The 16533-nt window shown below is 39.3% G+C and overlaps 1 protein-coding gene across 3 annotated transcripts in view; it reads left to right on the top strand.

Annotated features, from left to right (window-relative positions):
- The first annotated feature begins 6974 nt into the window (after positions 1-6974).
- Positions 6975-16533, top strand: part of STX7 (syntaxin 7) — a 55977-nt gene continuing 46418 nt past the window's right edge. Inside the window, exons 1-2 of one of the 3 annotated variants that reach the window (XM_063622295.1) lie at positions 7023-7143; positions 7262-7554. The gene's annotated coding sequence lies outside the window, so the exon portion shown is untranslated. Of the gene's footprint in view, positions 7555-9196; positions 9393-16533 lie in introns of those variants that run through there. The other 2 variants (XM_055264346.2, XM_063622296.1) reach the window with 2 other exon arrangements.

Here is a 16533-nt window from a genome sequence, read left to right as displayed (position 1 = left end):
ATAGAACAGAATATGAAAAATAGAGAGAGGTTCACAGAAATATAGTCAACTGAGTTTTGGCAAAAATGCAAAGGCAATTCAATGGAGAAAAGAGAGACTTTTCAACAAAGGGACTGAAATAATTGGACATTCATATGCAAAAAAAAAACAAATGAAATGAACCTTAACAGATACCTGATACATTTTACAAAAATTAACTCAAAATGAATTGTAAACCTATATGTAAAATGTAAAACCATAAACCTTTGAGAATAAAATATAGGAAAAAATTGTATAACTTTGGGTTTGGTGATGAGCTTTTAAATTAATTGCTAAAGGTATAATTTATAAAACAAAAGTATGGCAACCTGAAATTTATCAAAATTAAAGACTTATTTCTCCATGAAAGACACCATTAAGAGAATGAGCTGGGTGTGGTGGCATGGGCCTATAATTCTAGCTACTCGGGAGGCTGAGAAGAAAGGATTGATTGAGCCCAGAAATTTAAAAAGTTGTATGTCCAATGATCAGGCCTATGTATAGCCCCTGCATTCTAGCCTGGGCAACATAGCCAGATCCCAGATCTTTTCTGAAAGAAAATTTAAAACATTTTAAAAGAAGAGAATGAAAAGATAAGCTACAGAGCTACAGACTAGGAGAAAATGCATGTAAATGATATATTTGATAAAGTACCAGAATACAAAAATAATTCTTAAAACTCAACAGTGGGAAGACAACCCAATAAAAAACAGGCAAAAGATTTGAATTAACATTTCACTAAAGAAGACAGATGGATTTCAAATAAGCATACATAAAATCACAATGACATGCCACTACACACCCATGAGAATGAAAAAAAAATTTTTTTCAATTCAACAATATCAAAAAGTGACAAAGAAGTAGAGTAATAGAGATCCTCAATCATTGCTGATGGGAATGCAAAATGATACAGCCACCTTGGAAAACAATTTGGAAGTATTTTGTAAAATTAAATGTAGAGCCAGAATTGCCATCTTCCAGTAATTTGCCAAAATGATGAACACAAAGGGAAAGAGGAGAGGCACCTGATACTTGTTCTCTAGGCCTTTTAGAAAACATAGAGTTGTTCCTTTGGCCACATACATGCAAATCTACAAGAAAGGTTATACTGTAGTCATCAAGAGATGAGTGCTGTTAAAAAAATGAATGCCCCACAAGTATCACCATGGAAAAACCGGAAGAGTCTACAGTGTTACCCAGCGCACTGTTGGCACTGTTGTAAACAAACAAGTTAAGGGGATGATTCTTGCCAAGATAATTAATGTGCATATTGAGCATATTAAGTACTCTAAGAGCTTCCTCAAACACGTGAAGGAAAATGATCAGAAAAAGAAGGATCTCAAGGAGAAAGTCACCTGAGTTCAATTAAAGCAGCAGCCTGCTCCATCCAGAGAAGCACACTTTGTGAGAACCAATAAGAAGAAGCCTGCTAGAACTTTTTTCCTATGAATTCATGCCATAATAGGTGTAAAAAAAATACCTCTAGATTGTAAAAACATTTCTCTTCATTGAGTAGAGGTGTGGTGGCCCCTCCCCCAGAGCAATATTTAAAGCAAAAATAAATGAATAAATATACACTTATACAGCCCAACAAACCTACTTCTAGATATTCACTCAAATGATTGAACACTTCTATTTTTACCAAAATCTGTATTTAAGTATTTATAGAAGTTTTATTCATAATTGCCAAAAATTGGAAACAACCAACAGGTGAATGGATAAATAAGCTGTGTTATATCCAAACAATGGAATATTATTCAGCCACGAAAAAACCAAACTATAGATTTATACAACAACGTGGATGTATCTTAAATGCATTCTGCTAAGTGAAAGAAATCAGACCCAAAAGGTTATACATTGTATGATTGAATTTATAGGACATTCTGGAAAACGCAAAACTCTGGTGATAGCAAACGTAAGTGGTTGCCAAGGGTGGGAGGAGGGGGATGGGTTGAATAAAGGTTGTTGTGAAAGGGAATATTCAGTATGGTAGAACTGTTCTCTATGGTATTGGAGTTATGGATACATTACTCTATGTATCTGTCAAAAATCCACAGAACTATATACCACAAACAATGAGCTTTATACAAATTTAAAAAATCAATCAGTATATTTGTAGATCATAGGATAGAATGCAGACCTATAACAACTGAATTTAACTGCAAAGTAAACATAACCTAATTTCACTAAAGGGGATGGGTAAAGAGCCGACCTCGGTGATTTTTAGAAAACATTGTTTTGACTCAATATTATAAGGCTAAAGACAAAAAGAATTGTACATAAACACTGCACTAAAGAATTTTTTCTCACACAGAGTAGAAGTTAGCAATTCTGAAGCTATTAGGCTGGTGCAAAGGTAATTGCGGTTTAGTGGCAAAAACCACAATTACCTTTGCACCAACTTAATTTTTTACATTATACAAATAAGAACATATAATGGGAGCTATGTTTCTCACTTCTAGCGAAAGAAGCTAAAAATTAGGACAAGGGAAGGCTAGAATGACCCCTATAATGTTGGATTAGAATTGGGAATGCCTAGATGAACTCATGTTTATATATATAGATAAAATCTGATATAGTTATGGATATGTAAAACAATTGGAAAACAATTTGGCAGTTTCTTGTAAAATTAAATATATAGACATATTTTATATAAGGCTTATACTGCATGTAATGTATACTATATACATTTCTCTATGGATCAATTCCCTGATTCCTTACCCCAACTCACACAAACCCCACCTCTGCCCAGTCCAAGCACTTTTATTTTTTTTATTTTTTTTATTTTTTTTTTTTTTGAGACGGAGTCTCGCTCTATCGCCCAGGCTAGAGTGCAGTGGCGCGATCTCGGCTCACTGCAAGCTCCGCCTCCCGGGTTCACGCCATTCTCCTGCCTCAGCCTCTCCGAGTAGCTGGGACTACAGGCGCCCGCCACCGCGCCCGGCTAATTTTTTGTATTTTTAGTAGAGACGGGGTTTCACCGTGGTCTCGATCTCCTGACCTCATGATCCGCCCGCCTCGGCCTCCCAAAGTGCTGGGATTACAAGCGTGAGCCACCGCGCCCGGCCCAAGCACTTTTATTTTTACCAAATATACTTTGGGGCATGCAGCCAACATGGGGATGGCATGAAGCCTGGAGTAAATATCCTATATACATGAATTAGTACATATAAATTTATTTCCTAGCTCTGTCCATTGAGGGGAGCGTAGAAGCACTGACACCCTAGTAACAATGAGAAGGCTAATGCCTTGATCTTGATTTCTTTTCTTTTCTTTTTTTTGGTAGGGTGGGGGACAGGGTCTCACTCTGTTGCCCACACTGCAGCGCAGTGGCATGATCTTGGCTCACTGCAGCCTTGACCTCTTGGGCTCAGGCAATCCTCCCACCTCAGCCTCCTGAGTAGCTGGGACTATAGCTACTGTGCATATCACCACACCCAGCTAATTTTTGTAGAGATGGGTGTAATAGCCAAGGTTCTCTAGTGGAACAGAATTAATGGAATATATACATATGAGTTTATTAAGTATTAACTCACATGATCACAAGGTCCCATAGGCTGTCTGCAGGCTAAGGAGCAAGGAGAGCCAGTCCGAGTTCCAAAACTGAAGAACTTGGATGTTCAGGGGCAGGAAGCATTCAGCACGGGAGAAAGATGTAGGCTGGGAGGCTAGGCTAGTCTAGTCTTTTCGCGTTTTTCTACCTGCTTTATATTTACTGGCAGCGGATTAGATGGTGCCCACCAGATTAAGGGTGGGTCTGTGTTCTCCAGCCCACTGACTCAAATGTTAATCTCTGTTGGTGACACCTTCACAGACACACCGAAGATCAATACTTTGCATCCTTCAATCCAATCAAGTTGACACTCAGTATTAACCATCACAACAGGGTTTTGCCCCATTGCCTAGGCTGGCCGCGAACTCCTGGGCTCAAATGATCTGCCTGCCTTCGCCTTCCAAAGTGCTGGGTTTACAGGTGTGAGCCATGCTACTGTGCCTGGTGGTCCTGGCCTTTGATTTCTAAATAACATTTTCCAATTAAAAGAAGAAATGCTTAATAGTAAAATGACTGATTCTAGAGCTGGAGCAGGGAAAATACAAGCTAATTTAGTTGGTACTGCTATACCAATGCTGATTTCTTAATTTTGACAAGTGGACCATGGTTATGTAAGATGTTAACATTAAGGAAACATTAGGGGAACCTGGAGTGAGGTATATATAGGAGTGCTGTACTATCTTTGCAGCTCTTCTATAAATCTAAAATTATTTCAAAATAAAGAATTGTTTAAAACATGGGGGAGAAGAAAAAGTGTATTCTAGCTAATGGGAACTACGTGAGTGAAGCACAGAAATAAGAAAACCCCTGGTTTGTGACTGGGGAGCTAGCTGCTGGGAGGGAGAGGAGAGCAGAGATAGAGAAGTTACTTAAGCCAACATATTCCAAGCATAAATTTTGATGCTTGGAAAGGCAGGATCAGACCATGTGGTCCTTATATGTATAGGGACCATATGATGCATCATCTGAACTGAAGCACATTTGAGAATGAAAGGGCATGCTCAGAAGACAGGCGGCCAGGACAACAAGCATAAACTAGGACTGTCCTAGCAAACTAAATGTATGGTCACCTGTGTATATGCAGGGGGCTTGGACTTGATTTTGAGAGCAGTGTTTTCCATTATGCATATTTAAAACTTTTACAGACAAGTTCCACCATCAAATACACTCATAAAATACTGGGTAAAAGAAATTTATACTTGTTTCTTTCCTGAACCACTTCTCAGTGTCTTTAATTTACAAACGTGCTCTGTGAATCTTCAAGAATGTAATATAATATGTTTCCCAAACATTTCCTTGTAAACCAATTTCCTGATTCCTTACTTCAATCCACACAATTCCCTAGCTCTCCCCAATCTAATCATTTTGTTTTTTTTTCTTAAGAAATACAGTTCAGGGAATGCTGCAATCATGCAAATGGCATGAAGCCTGGAGCAAAGTTCTCAGATTGGAGCTTCAAATATTCAGTGGTGGCTTTGACAATAATAAAGTTGAGAAGACCTAGAGATAGAAGATCCAACAAGGAGGCTATTGCAGTGGATCAGGATGTCAACCGTGAGGGACAGAGAGAAGAGGGCATATATGAACAACACTTAGGAGGTAAAATTAGAAACGAAAATACCAGTCATCAGGAGGTAAAATTAGAAACAAATATACCAGTCATCATGCTATAATGGTCCATGTAAGATTTCCATGGGATATCTGTTTATTACCTCCATGTTCAAAAGCTAGGGCAAAATCGATTCTGTGCTTGGTATATGACTAGGCACTTGTGTGATCTTAAACAGAAAACAAGTAGACTGTAGAGAGACGTAGAAGGAGCTTAAAAATAAGGCACAACTGAACTAACTCTTGTTTATTAAGTATTAATTTAAGCTTCCTTTTAATCTAGCACAGATTTTTTAAACAAGTTGTGGTTTTCCCATTGTATTATAAATAAAAACAAACTTTCATAAGTCAAATTGTCCTTCTCACTTACCAATAAGTCCCTGTTTGCTGTATTTACCTTTTTGCATCTTTTACTTCTTTGGCTTTCCCAGAAGATCATATAGTGGTCATGTAAAAAATATTTTTAGTTTAGTAACTATTAAATGAACCAACAATTATCTCCTTCTATTCCCTGGAATTGCTATCCCAGACACTGGAGATACAGCAGTGGACAGTTCTCCATCCTACATGAGAGATGTTACATAGGAAGTATTTATGGTATTTATATTAATAAGGACACAACAAGTGTGCAGATAACATTCCCCACTCAAGAACTCCTGGTTTCCTTCAAAATCTCTCCAAGAAGGCCCAAATCTCGCAAATTACTTTTGCTGAAAATCCAAATTACAAGCCTTCAGTCATAGGTAACTTCTGCACACAGAAATTATTTATTTTGGGAGATGTGACATTATCACTCATCAGATTAGGAGACTTTTAAAGCCCTACCAGGTTCAAGACACCTGGCTGAATTTAACTTGGTAGCAGCCAGATTCACAGATGAAATATTATAAGTGTCAGGAACTCTTAGTAATTCATTTATCCTAATATTTCTAAATTTTGCAAGTTTGTCTAGACTATACTGTTTTTTTCCATTTGAATACCAAAGGATGAAATCTTATTCTAAGTTTTCAAAAGACCTGGAAGGAATCCACTCATAACATATTTTAAAACAAGAAATTGGAATGAGCCCAGGATGAGGGCTCAGACAGCTAAGTTTTGGTCCCAGCATAGTCAGTAACTATCAGGGCAATTTGAAGAGGCCACTTAATCTCAGGTTCTTCCGTAGTGCATTGTACCTTCCCCCCACCAGAGCCCAGAGTCCTATCAAAGGTAATATGAATGGGTATTTGGAAAGTGCACTAAACCTCACACGGATGTAAGATCCTTTCATGAGTTCCTTCAATGATTGAAATGTTTCTTCCTACGTTCACCAGCCACTTCCTAATTCTCAAGTACAATGCACTACTTTCAGTTCTTTATTTACTTGAACTTTCTGTGACAGGTGACACATGGACCATTCCCTTTTCCTTCATTCTCTAGTTTACCTTTTCCTGGTTTATTTCCTATCTTGTGGGTTACTCGTTTTCAGGGTTATTATTTCTCTGTCCATCTCTCTTAAGCAGATAACATTCCACACTTAGTGTTGGTGAGTTCCAATCAGAATTCTATCCTGGGTTTTGTTTTTTTCCACCTAAGTGCGTCTGGACTTTTGATGTCACCTATCCGGGTAATCATTTTAGAAAATAGTATTGCCTTAATATAGGCAAAGGCTAAGCCAATCTATCTTCTACTTAATTTGGAGAGGGCTTTCTTTCATTTGTAGCAATTGATGCTTTTCATCTAACAATTACATTATATTTGCATATTTATTATTGGAACAGTCTCTGCTTGTTTTAAACCCTGTGAAAACTACGCCCTGCTTTTTAGGAATGCTTAGAATGACTTGTACGTACTAGGAAGACTTGTTTACTAAGTGAGCACCCAGAGATGACTCTTCACTTATTCCTTCATTGTTCCTGCTAGGATTGTGTATTCGCCTTTGCATTTTTCGACAGAGCTGTGAACGCGATCTACTGCAGTTAAAGGTTAGCAAACAAGATAGGCAAGAGCTAATGGGGCGGGGTGAAGACCCGCGTGCAAGAAGACTGGCTTCAGCAGATAAAGAAGACAACTGTCCTCCATTCTGTCCTTTTTTGCACGCAGGCTAAGAGGCGTTCACCATCTCTACGTCAGGCTTCAAAGAACAGCTCCCTTGCAATTTTGCTGATACCCCCATTCCTTAGCTTGGAACCGGAGGGGCGGTGAGGGCCGCTGTCACTCAGCCCCGCGGGCCAATAGAAAAGGGGTGAACCCCGCCTTCTTCCTTGAGTTGTGCTGCGGGCATGCGCACTGGGCGTCTCCACGCCACCGCCCATCAGCTGAGAATTGCAGCTGAAGGCTCCGGGGTCGGTGGGTGACGGCGGTCGGAGGTGTAGGAAGGAGCCGCGGAGGTCCAGGTAAGGGGACCCTGGGGAGGGGGGCTCCCTGGCCGGGCGACAGGGAGGCGCGGTGCCCCTGCGGCTGCTGCGCCTCCTTGTTTGTGCGCGTGGTCAGGTGGCCGCCGCCCTGCGCTCTGCAGCAGGCACTCGGGAGGCGAGGAAGGGCGGGACTGCCCCAGCTCCCGGAGCGCCTGCGGCTCCCCACGCCCCCCGGCCGGTGCAAGGGCGCGGCGCGTTCCGCATTCCGGGTGCGCGCGGCTGTGGTCAGGTGGGCCTGGCCAGCCACGCACCCGCCGCGGTGTCCTGGGCAGCGCTCTGGAGGCGCACGGCGGGCGGAGCGCACCCCGGGGAGGGCGCCAGAGCCGGCTGGGGCCCAGCTCAGGAATCCAGACACGACCAAATGACCTCTTCCTCTTTTCAACTCACGATTGAAAAACACACTAAACTTCCCGAATATAGAGGAACTGAAAAATGTATGACTGTAGCAGACGAACCGTGTATGTTTAGTTATTCAGAGGCTGGTAGTAGTTGTTTTTTTTAATTTGGCTTGATGACTTTTACATACTTTCTTTGACATTCTTAGTATACACCTTTAATTAATTTACATAAAGACCTTTAAACATACATAAAATATTTCTAGTATTTCCTCCACCTTGTTTTCTAGTTACTTACTTAGTTTAAATTCAGACAAAGAAAAAAAGTTGCATTTCTGATCAAATGCTGTGTGTTTTTTCCCACAAATTTCTTACATTTGTTTGGCTTTTATCTGTATACGTTAATTTTTGTTTACTTCAGATAGTTGTATTCTGACTATAATTATATATAATATATAAAACTTGCCCAGAATCTGGAAGAAAAGAAAGTAATTATGAAATGCTGTGCTATTACTAAATAGTAATGTTGGAGGTGGACATGTCTTCTGCAGGTTCTCTGAGCACACCTGGGCAGAGGCTGATAACGATGTTAAACTGTGTTTTGTGATGTGGACAGGCCTTATAGGCCACTTTGAGAAGTTGGCCTCAGACTTGTGACTAGTTAAGAATTATGCTCTTAACTTCACAGTTTCTGTAGAGGTTAATATGATACCATATTAACTCAGTAGCATCATCATTTTTCCTCAGATATGTTAGTTATGTTGCTCTTGACAACAAAATCAATCCTCATTTTGATTATGACCCCAAACTTTAAGTGCTGATGATTGAAAAGTAAATTATAGAAAATACAGTAAGTCTGAGTAAAGTTTGCTGTGATTCCATTTAATTTGCAAGTTTCATGTGTGAAAATGTGAAAAAAACAATCCTCGATATTGTCAACTAAAACCAAGTAGTACAAAAGTTCAGTGATGGAAGAGCTAAGGCCAAAGAATGCAGTTAATGTAGTTTGTGCAGAGGATACTTATGTAGACAGAGCACCCTCACATTTCCTTGAGCATTTACTATGCACCAGGCACTGTAGATTATACAGGATGACAAGGTCATCTCTCTCCTGTTTGTATTACAGAAGTAGCTCCTGTTTGTATTCCAGAGGTGTAGGGATAAATAATAAACAGTAACTAATTAGACTATTGAGTATTGTGAAGCAGTAAGTTAGACTGACAAAGAGTGGCCAGTGGTGAGTTCTCACTTTCAGATCAGAGTGGTCACAAAGGTTTCTCTAGCATGTGATGAGGCCTTGCTGGGGAGGAGCCAGTCACGTGGAGATCATGGGAAGAGCCTTCTAGAAATAGGAAATGGCACCCAGCAAAGGCCCAAGGCAGCAAGAAGCCTGGGACCTTTGGGATCTGAAAGAAGGCACTGGAATTTTATGTTTTAGAAATGGTAATATTTACCCTCACGCTGGGTGTGTGTTCTTAGGAGGTGGGTACATTCATTCATTCTACAAATGTTTGTTAAGCACTTATGATGTAGCCAGGCACTGAAAATAGTGCAGTCCACAAAATAGACAAAAAAGTGCTCAGCCGCCACCCCTCAGAACTTATTTGGGGTAGAGGGTGTGGAGAAGTCCAGTTATTTATGCTGATGTTAATGATTAAGAAAGTGAAATTGACTACTTCTTTGCCCAGGGTAGGTTCATAGAGCATGAGATATATGCTAAATGGAAATCTTAACGATTCTACAGTATATCTGATTTTAACTGGGAGTAGTGTTTGGCACTTTAAGATTAAATTTTAACATTCCTTTTGTTCATTCCTTTGTGTTCTTTAGAAGCTGTCTTGAGAAGACTCTCATCTGAGTGTTGCGCTTTGATTCTCTCTTCCTGTTTTTCTCTTTATAGTGTTTGTGTATCTTCATAGAAAGATGATTATTGCAATGTGGAGATTAGCGCTGTGCAATAGATCTTTCTTTGATAATGGAAGTGGTCTGTGAATGAGCTGTCCAAGCTGCTGGCCACTAGCCACACAGAATTTTTGAGCGTTTGAAAGATGTCTAGTGTGACTGAGGAACTGAATTTTTCATTTAATTTAATTTTAATTAATTTTAATTTTTTAAAAACGAGGGCTACAATGTAATTTAAGTGATACACAATATAAAACGGTGTAAATTGTCACATCAAAAAATGAAATGTAGAGGAAAAGTGTAGTTTCTTACTGCAATCAGTTACCTTGTTAGCAGCTTAAAATAACCTGTAATAAGATTTTTTTGCTTTCATTATTTTAATCGACAGATAATGATTATACATATTTGTGGGTACATGTGATACTTCAGTAGATGTGTACAAGGTGTAATGATCAAATCAGGGTAATTAGCATATCCATTACCTCAAACATTTAACATTTCTTTGTGTTAAGAGCATTCACAATTCATTCTTCTAGCAATTTGAAAATATGCAATAAATTATAATGAATTATAGTCACCTTTTAGGGGTATAGAACACTAGACTTCATTCCTCCTACCTAGCTGTATTTTGGTGTTAGTTAACCAACCTTTGGCTGTCCCCCTCCCCCCATCCTTCCCTGCTTCTAGTAACCACTATGATTTTAATTTTAACAGCCCATTTAGTTAGTGGCTACTCTATTAGTGCAGGTCTAGGTAATGAATTACATAATTATTATTCTGAGCAATGAAATAGGAATTCTGAGTGGGCTTTCAAAAGTATTCAGCAAGAGTACTTTAGTGCATAGCAGCTCTGGGCTAGGTAATGGAGACTGATGTGGAAATCAGACATCTGAATAACTCAGCATCTGTTTAGCCTATATGCAGACATCATAAGCTTTTAATCAATTTGTAGTTACCTATCCTATCTGTCTATGCATATATTTGTATATATATTTTTTTAAAGACAACCATTTGGTTCCTTTCCTTTGTGTGTCTCATCAAAAGAGCCAACTGTTGTTTCTTTTTAGATACCACTTATTAGCAGAATAATAGAGAAAAGGAGTAAGCTATGCCTCTGTGTTACCTTGATCAACTCATGTAGTTATCCCAAGCACGTTCCTTCATCTTAGGAGTGGGAATAGCAAAACTTCATATGGGGCTTGCAGAAAAGTGGTAAATTTGGTTTTTCTTTTGTCTTTTTTTTTTTTTTTTTGAGACGAGTCTCGTTCTGTCGCCGGACTGGAGTGCAGTGGCGTGATCTCGGCTCACTGCAACCTCCGCCTCCCAGGTTCAAGTGATTCTCCTGCTTCAGCCTCCTGAGTAGCTGGCACTACAGGCGCATGCCACCACACCCAGTTAATTTTTTTAGTAGAGATGAGATTTCACCATGTTGGCCAGGATGGTCTCCATCTCTTAACCTTGTGATCTGCCCGCCTTGGCCTTCCAAAGTTCTGGGATTACAGGCATGAGCCACCGCGCCCAGCCCAAATTTGTTTTTTCTAACTGAGTGAGTTCACCTGCCCTGAATTTTGTTGTTCAAGGAAGCAGTATGGCTTACTGTTTAAAAAATGTTGGCTCTGTGTTTATTTTCAAATTTTAGCTCCTTTGCTTAAGCAAATTATTTATTCTCATTATGCCTCAGTTTCTTAAAAAAAATCACATTAGCAGTCATACCCACATCATAGGCTTATAAGAATTAACTGAGAAAATAAATTTAAAAGTCATAAGCACAATGCTTAGGAAATGTAAGTCCTGGATGAATGTTGGCCATTGTTAACTTCTTTTTATTTTATGTATCTTTCTTCTCTGTCTTTCACAAATTGCTCTTCATTCTTCACACATGATTCCTGGCTAGATACAGTGGCTCAAACCTGTAATCCCAGCACTTTGGGAGGCTGGAGACTGGAGGATCACATGAGCCCAGGAGTTCAAGACCAGTCTGGGCAACAAAGTGAGACCCCCATCTCTATAAAAAAATAAAAAAATTAGTGGGATGTGGTGGCAGGTGCCTGTGGACTCAGCAGATGCTGAGACGGGAGGATTGCCTGAGCCCGGAAGTCAGGGCTGCAGTGAGTCGTAATCACACCACTGCATTCCAGCGTGGGTGCTCCTGTCTCAAACAACAACAACGACAACAACAACGCCAAACAAAGCAAAAGTAAAACAAAACTCATGATTCCAGTCAATCTAAGTAGCACCTCTTTGGGTGAATGAAGCCACTTGCCAATTGTCTCACCAGCAGGAACTTTCTCACATTTAGTAGCTTGAGGAAAGGGATGAAGAAAATTGATTGTGTTTGTGACTAAGTGGTTGATTTTCCAGAGAGGAAAAAAGTTGGCCTTGAAAGAAAACAGTGAGAAGACTTGGGCTGCACTGGTGTGAGTTTTAAGGGTAAGGAAAATGCTATAGAATACTGTCCTTGACTTGATAGAACTCTTTATGGGAGAGAGAGTAGGCCTCAGGTGTGCTTGCATGGTTTTGAGACAGGTGATGAGTTTCTCTTGGTCTTGTGCTGATGTTAGTCCTGCAGCTGCAAGAATGGATCGTAACTTTCCTCTGTGTAGGGTGGAAAAGCATTTGTTCTCTGGATGTGCATTATCTCATTTTGATCCTGGCAACGGGCCCAAATGCTAAGTGTCTTGCCCAAAGTAGAGATTTCCAGTTGCTGCTTCCATTGTGTGCTGCACAGGCAATGGCTGAGTTCTTGTAGCTTCACAGACATGTAGACACGAGAGAAAGCCAAGGATATGAGCTGGAGACATGGATGTGCAACTCATTCAGGTATAGATTAAAATGGAACCATGTGTATGGAGGAACATCCCCAGAGAGTACATGAAAAACAGACTGAACAGTTTTCCATTTCAATGTGTTTGTTTTGGCTTGTAAGACAGTTTTTCCAGAGATCTACTTGATAGAGGGAAAGGAGAAAGGAAGATGTCATTGAACCAAGAGAAAATTGTCTTTATCCATACCTTGGAATATTATTTGGCAATAACAAGGAATGAAGTACTGATATATGATACAGCACAGATGGACTTTGGAAGCATACTAAGAGAAAGAAGCTAGTCTCAAAGAACGCATTGTATGATTCCATTCCTATGAAATGTCCAGAATAGGCAAAGCTATAAAGATACAAAGTAGATTAGTAGTTATCTTTGGCCAGTGAGGTTGGGGAGAAATGGAGAGTGATTGCTAATGATTACAGACTTAACTTTTAGCGTAATAGAAATGTTCTAAAAGTGATGATTGTACAATGTTGTGAATATATTAAAAACCGTTGGATTGTGTATTTCAAGTAGGTATATTGTACTGCCATATCTCAATAAATTATATCTCAATAAAGCCATTTCATTTATATAAACTTAAGGGGTGCGCATGCAGTTTTGTTGCATGATTATATTGCATAGTGTGAAGTCTGAGCTTTTAGTGTAATCATCACCTGAATAATGTACATTGTACCCATTAAGTAATTTCTCATCCCTCACCCTCCCATCCTTTTGAGTCTCCAGTGTCTTATTATTCCACACTCCGTCCATGTGTACACATTATTTAGCTTCCACTTACAAGTGAGAACATGCAGCATTTGACTTTTTTCTGAGTCATTTCACTTAAGATAATGGCTTCCAGTTCCATCTGTGTTGCTGCGAAAGACATAACTTCAGTCTTTTTTAAGGTTGAATAGTATTCCATTGCATTTATATACACTACATTTTCTTTATCCGTTCAGGAATGTTAATAGACACTTGATGGGCACTTAGGTTAATTCCAAATCTTTGCTTTTGTGAATATTGCTACAATAGACATACGAGTGCAGATATCTTTTTGGTATGATTTTTTTTTTTCTTTGGGGTAGATACCCAGTAATGAGGTTACTGGATCAAATATTAATTCTCTTTTTAGTTCTTTGATGACTTGCCATGCTGTTTTCTATAGAGGTTGTACTACTTTACACTCTCACCAACTGTGTGTGTTCCTTTTTCTCTGCATCCTTGCCAACATCTGTACTTGTTTGACTTTTTTTCTTTTTTTTTTTTCAAGGTGTGTTTGTGGATGACTTTTTAATAGCCATTCTGACTGTTGTGAGATGATGTCTCTCATTGTGGTTTTAATTTGCATTTATCTGATGCTTATTGATGTTAAACATTTTTCATATGTTTCTTGGCCATTTTTATGTCTTCTTTTGAAAAATGTCTATTCATGTGCTTTGCCCCCTTTTTAATGGGGTTATTTGTGGATTTTTTTGTTGAGTTGTTTGAGTTTCTTGTAAATTCTGGATATTAATCTCGTTGGATGTATAGTTTGCAGATATTTTTCTCCCATTCTGCAGGTTGTCTATTCATTCTGTTTATTATTTCTTTTGCTTTGCAAAAGCTTTTTAGTTTAATTAAATCTCATTTGTCTATTTTTTGTTTTGTTGCTTGTGCTTTTGAGGTCTTAGTCATAAATTCTTTGCCTAAATCAATGTCCAGAAGAGTTTTCCCTGTATTTTCTTTTAGTATTTTAATCGTTTTAGGTATTACTTTTAAGTCTTTAATCCATCTTGAGTTGATTTTTTTTTTTTATATGTTGACAGATAAGGGTCCAGTTTCACTCTTCTGCATGGGGCGATCCAATTTTCCCAGCACCATGTATTGAAAAGGGCGTCCTTTCCTCAGTGTATGTTTTTGTCAACTTTGTCAAAAAGATCAATTGACTGTAGATATGTGACTTTACTTCTGACTTCTCTATTCCATTACATTTTTCTATGTGTCTGTTTTTATATGAATATCATGCTGTTTTAGTTACTATACCCTTTTAGTGTAATTTGAGGTCAGGCAATGAGATGCCTCCAGCTTGGTTTTTTTCTTAAAATTGCTTTGGCTATTCAAAACCTGTGGTTTTTTTTTTTTTTTTTTAAGTGACTTGGAGATGCATTTAACATTGCATGGTTTCAAGGATGTTCCGGATGGTGTTGGTGTCATTGAATCCCCATGTCTACTCTTGTTCTGCCCAAGTCCAAGGCTACCTGGAAGGAAGTTTATTCCTGTCTCCCCACTGTAGTGGTCCCGCTGTCTGACTTTAGGTTTGAATTTACCCTTTAATGAAATTGCTTTTGGATCTATCTCTAGGATTTGGTGAGACCCAAAGAGCCCAGAATAGATCAGCTGTACCTGAGAGGGAAATTGGAGAATATCTAAAAGCAGCCAGGACTTTCAGGGTGGCCAGGCACATTCAAAGTGCACCAGAGTTCCAGGCATAGAACCAGTACTGTTCTAACGGCCTCAACAGTTCAGCTGTTGTACTTCCTGCCAACACTGTCCCTTAGAGCAAAGACATATTTCACTGTGGCTTCTTCTCTATCAGAAATCTTTTGTGGCATTAGTTCTATGTGGTAGCAAGCATGGATAGCCTTGGCATCAGAACCCTGGGACTGAATCCCACCTCCACCTGTGGGTGGGTTGGGTTACCATTACTTAATCATAATAAGCCTGCTGTTTGCTCATCATTAAAACAAGAATAATGCCACTTAATTGAAGGAGGAGGTTGTGAAAATTAAATTAGTCTATGTGAAATACTTTTCATGTCACAGATGTGTGAGGAATGTTAGGCCATTCCTCTCTTCCCCTTTCTGTTGTTTTCCCCTTGTCCCAGCTGTGAATCATCTGATCCAGGGTTGGCCAGGAACCTTCTCTTCCTTTAGTAAATACCGTACTGCATGTGGTCTTTCCACGTGCTCTGGGTCTCTCCACCCCAGCCTTCGTGTCCTTGCCTTTGTTGTTCTGCATACTGGTCATAACCAAGCATCCAGATCTTACGTTTCTGTTTCATAAATTCTTTCTAGAAAAGGGTGATGGTCATTTTTTCTTTTTGTAGCCCTTCTCATTTTAGCCTAGCATGTGATCTTTTATGGATTTGTGGGTTTTTTTGTTGGTTTGCATTATTAACTTTATCCTTCCTCCTAAATGACAAACTTAGCAGATACTGTGTCAAGTGCGTTTTGTTTTGTTTGCATCTCCCAGGTGCTTAGTTTAATGCTGGGCATGTAGCAGGCTCTTAGTAGAGAGCTAGCTTACAAATTGACCACCAACAACTTTGCAGTATTCCAGTGCATATTCATGGAAAAGATGGGGTGGTGGTAGTTGAAATTCTTGCTGTGCGCAGTTCTGTACGCAGGGACATTCCTTTTCAACCTTCCTTCCAAACTCTGATTGGAGTGGTACGGACTGAAGAGGTAGAGAATGTCATCTCACCTGCCTCCTGTGGCAGTATCTCAGTGTCTCTTCTATTCTGAGATGCTGGCCGCTGAAAGGGGAGAGTCATTCGTTCTCCTTCCTCTGTCGGGAAGGTTTGATAAGCATTTTATATGACATTTGCTTCTCAGTAGTTGGCTCTGCTATTTCAAATTTAACCTTTTCCATTAAAATTAGAGCCCTATTAATCATACATTCCTGAGCAGGTCCTGTGTGTGTATTAAATTAGATATTAAGGTTGGTGCAAAAGTAATTGCCATTTTTACCATTACTTTTAATGGCAAAAACCACGATTAAAAGTAACGGTAAAAACCACGATTACTTTTGCACAACCTAATACAGTGAAATTTCTGGGGATAGCCTGAAGTCTGTGTTCCATTTAATAAATTTAAATGCCTGTTTGTGCTAAGAGTTGTTTTAAATGTTGGAGAAAGATAAACAGCATGTGGGCC

This window comes from Symphalangus syndactylus, chromosome 2, assembly GCF_028878055.3.
Source record: "Symphalangus syndactylus isolate Jambi chromosome 2, NHGRI_mSymSyn1-v2.1_pri, whole genome shotgun sequence".
Classification (NCBI taxonomy): Eukaryota; Metazoa; Chordata; class Mammalia; order Primates; family Hylobatidae; genus Symphalangus; species Symphalangus syndactylus.
Note: the sequence above shows the minus strand (reverse complement) of the source record. Positions and strands in the feature narration are given on the sequence as shown.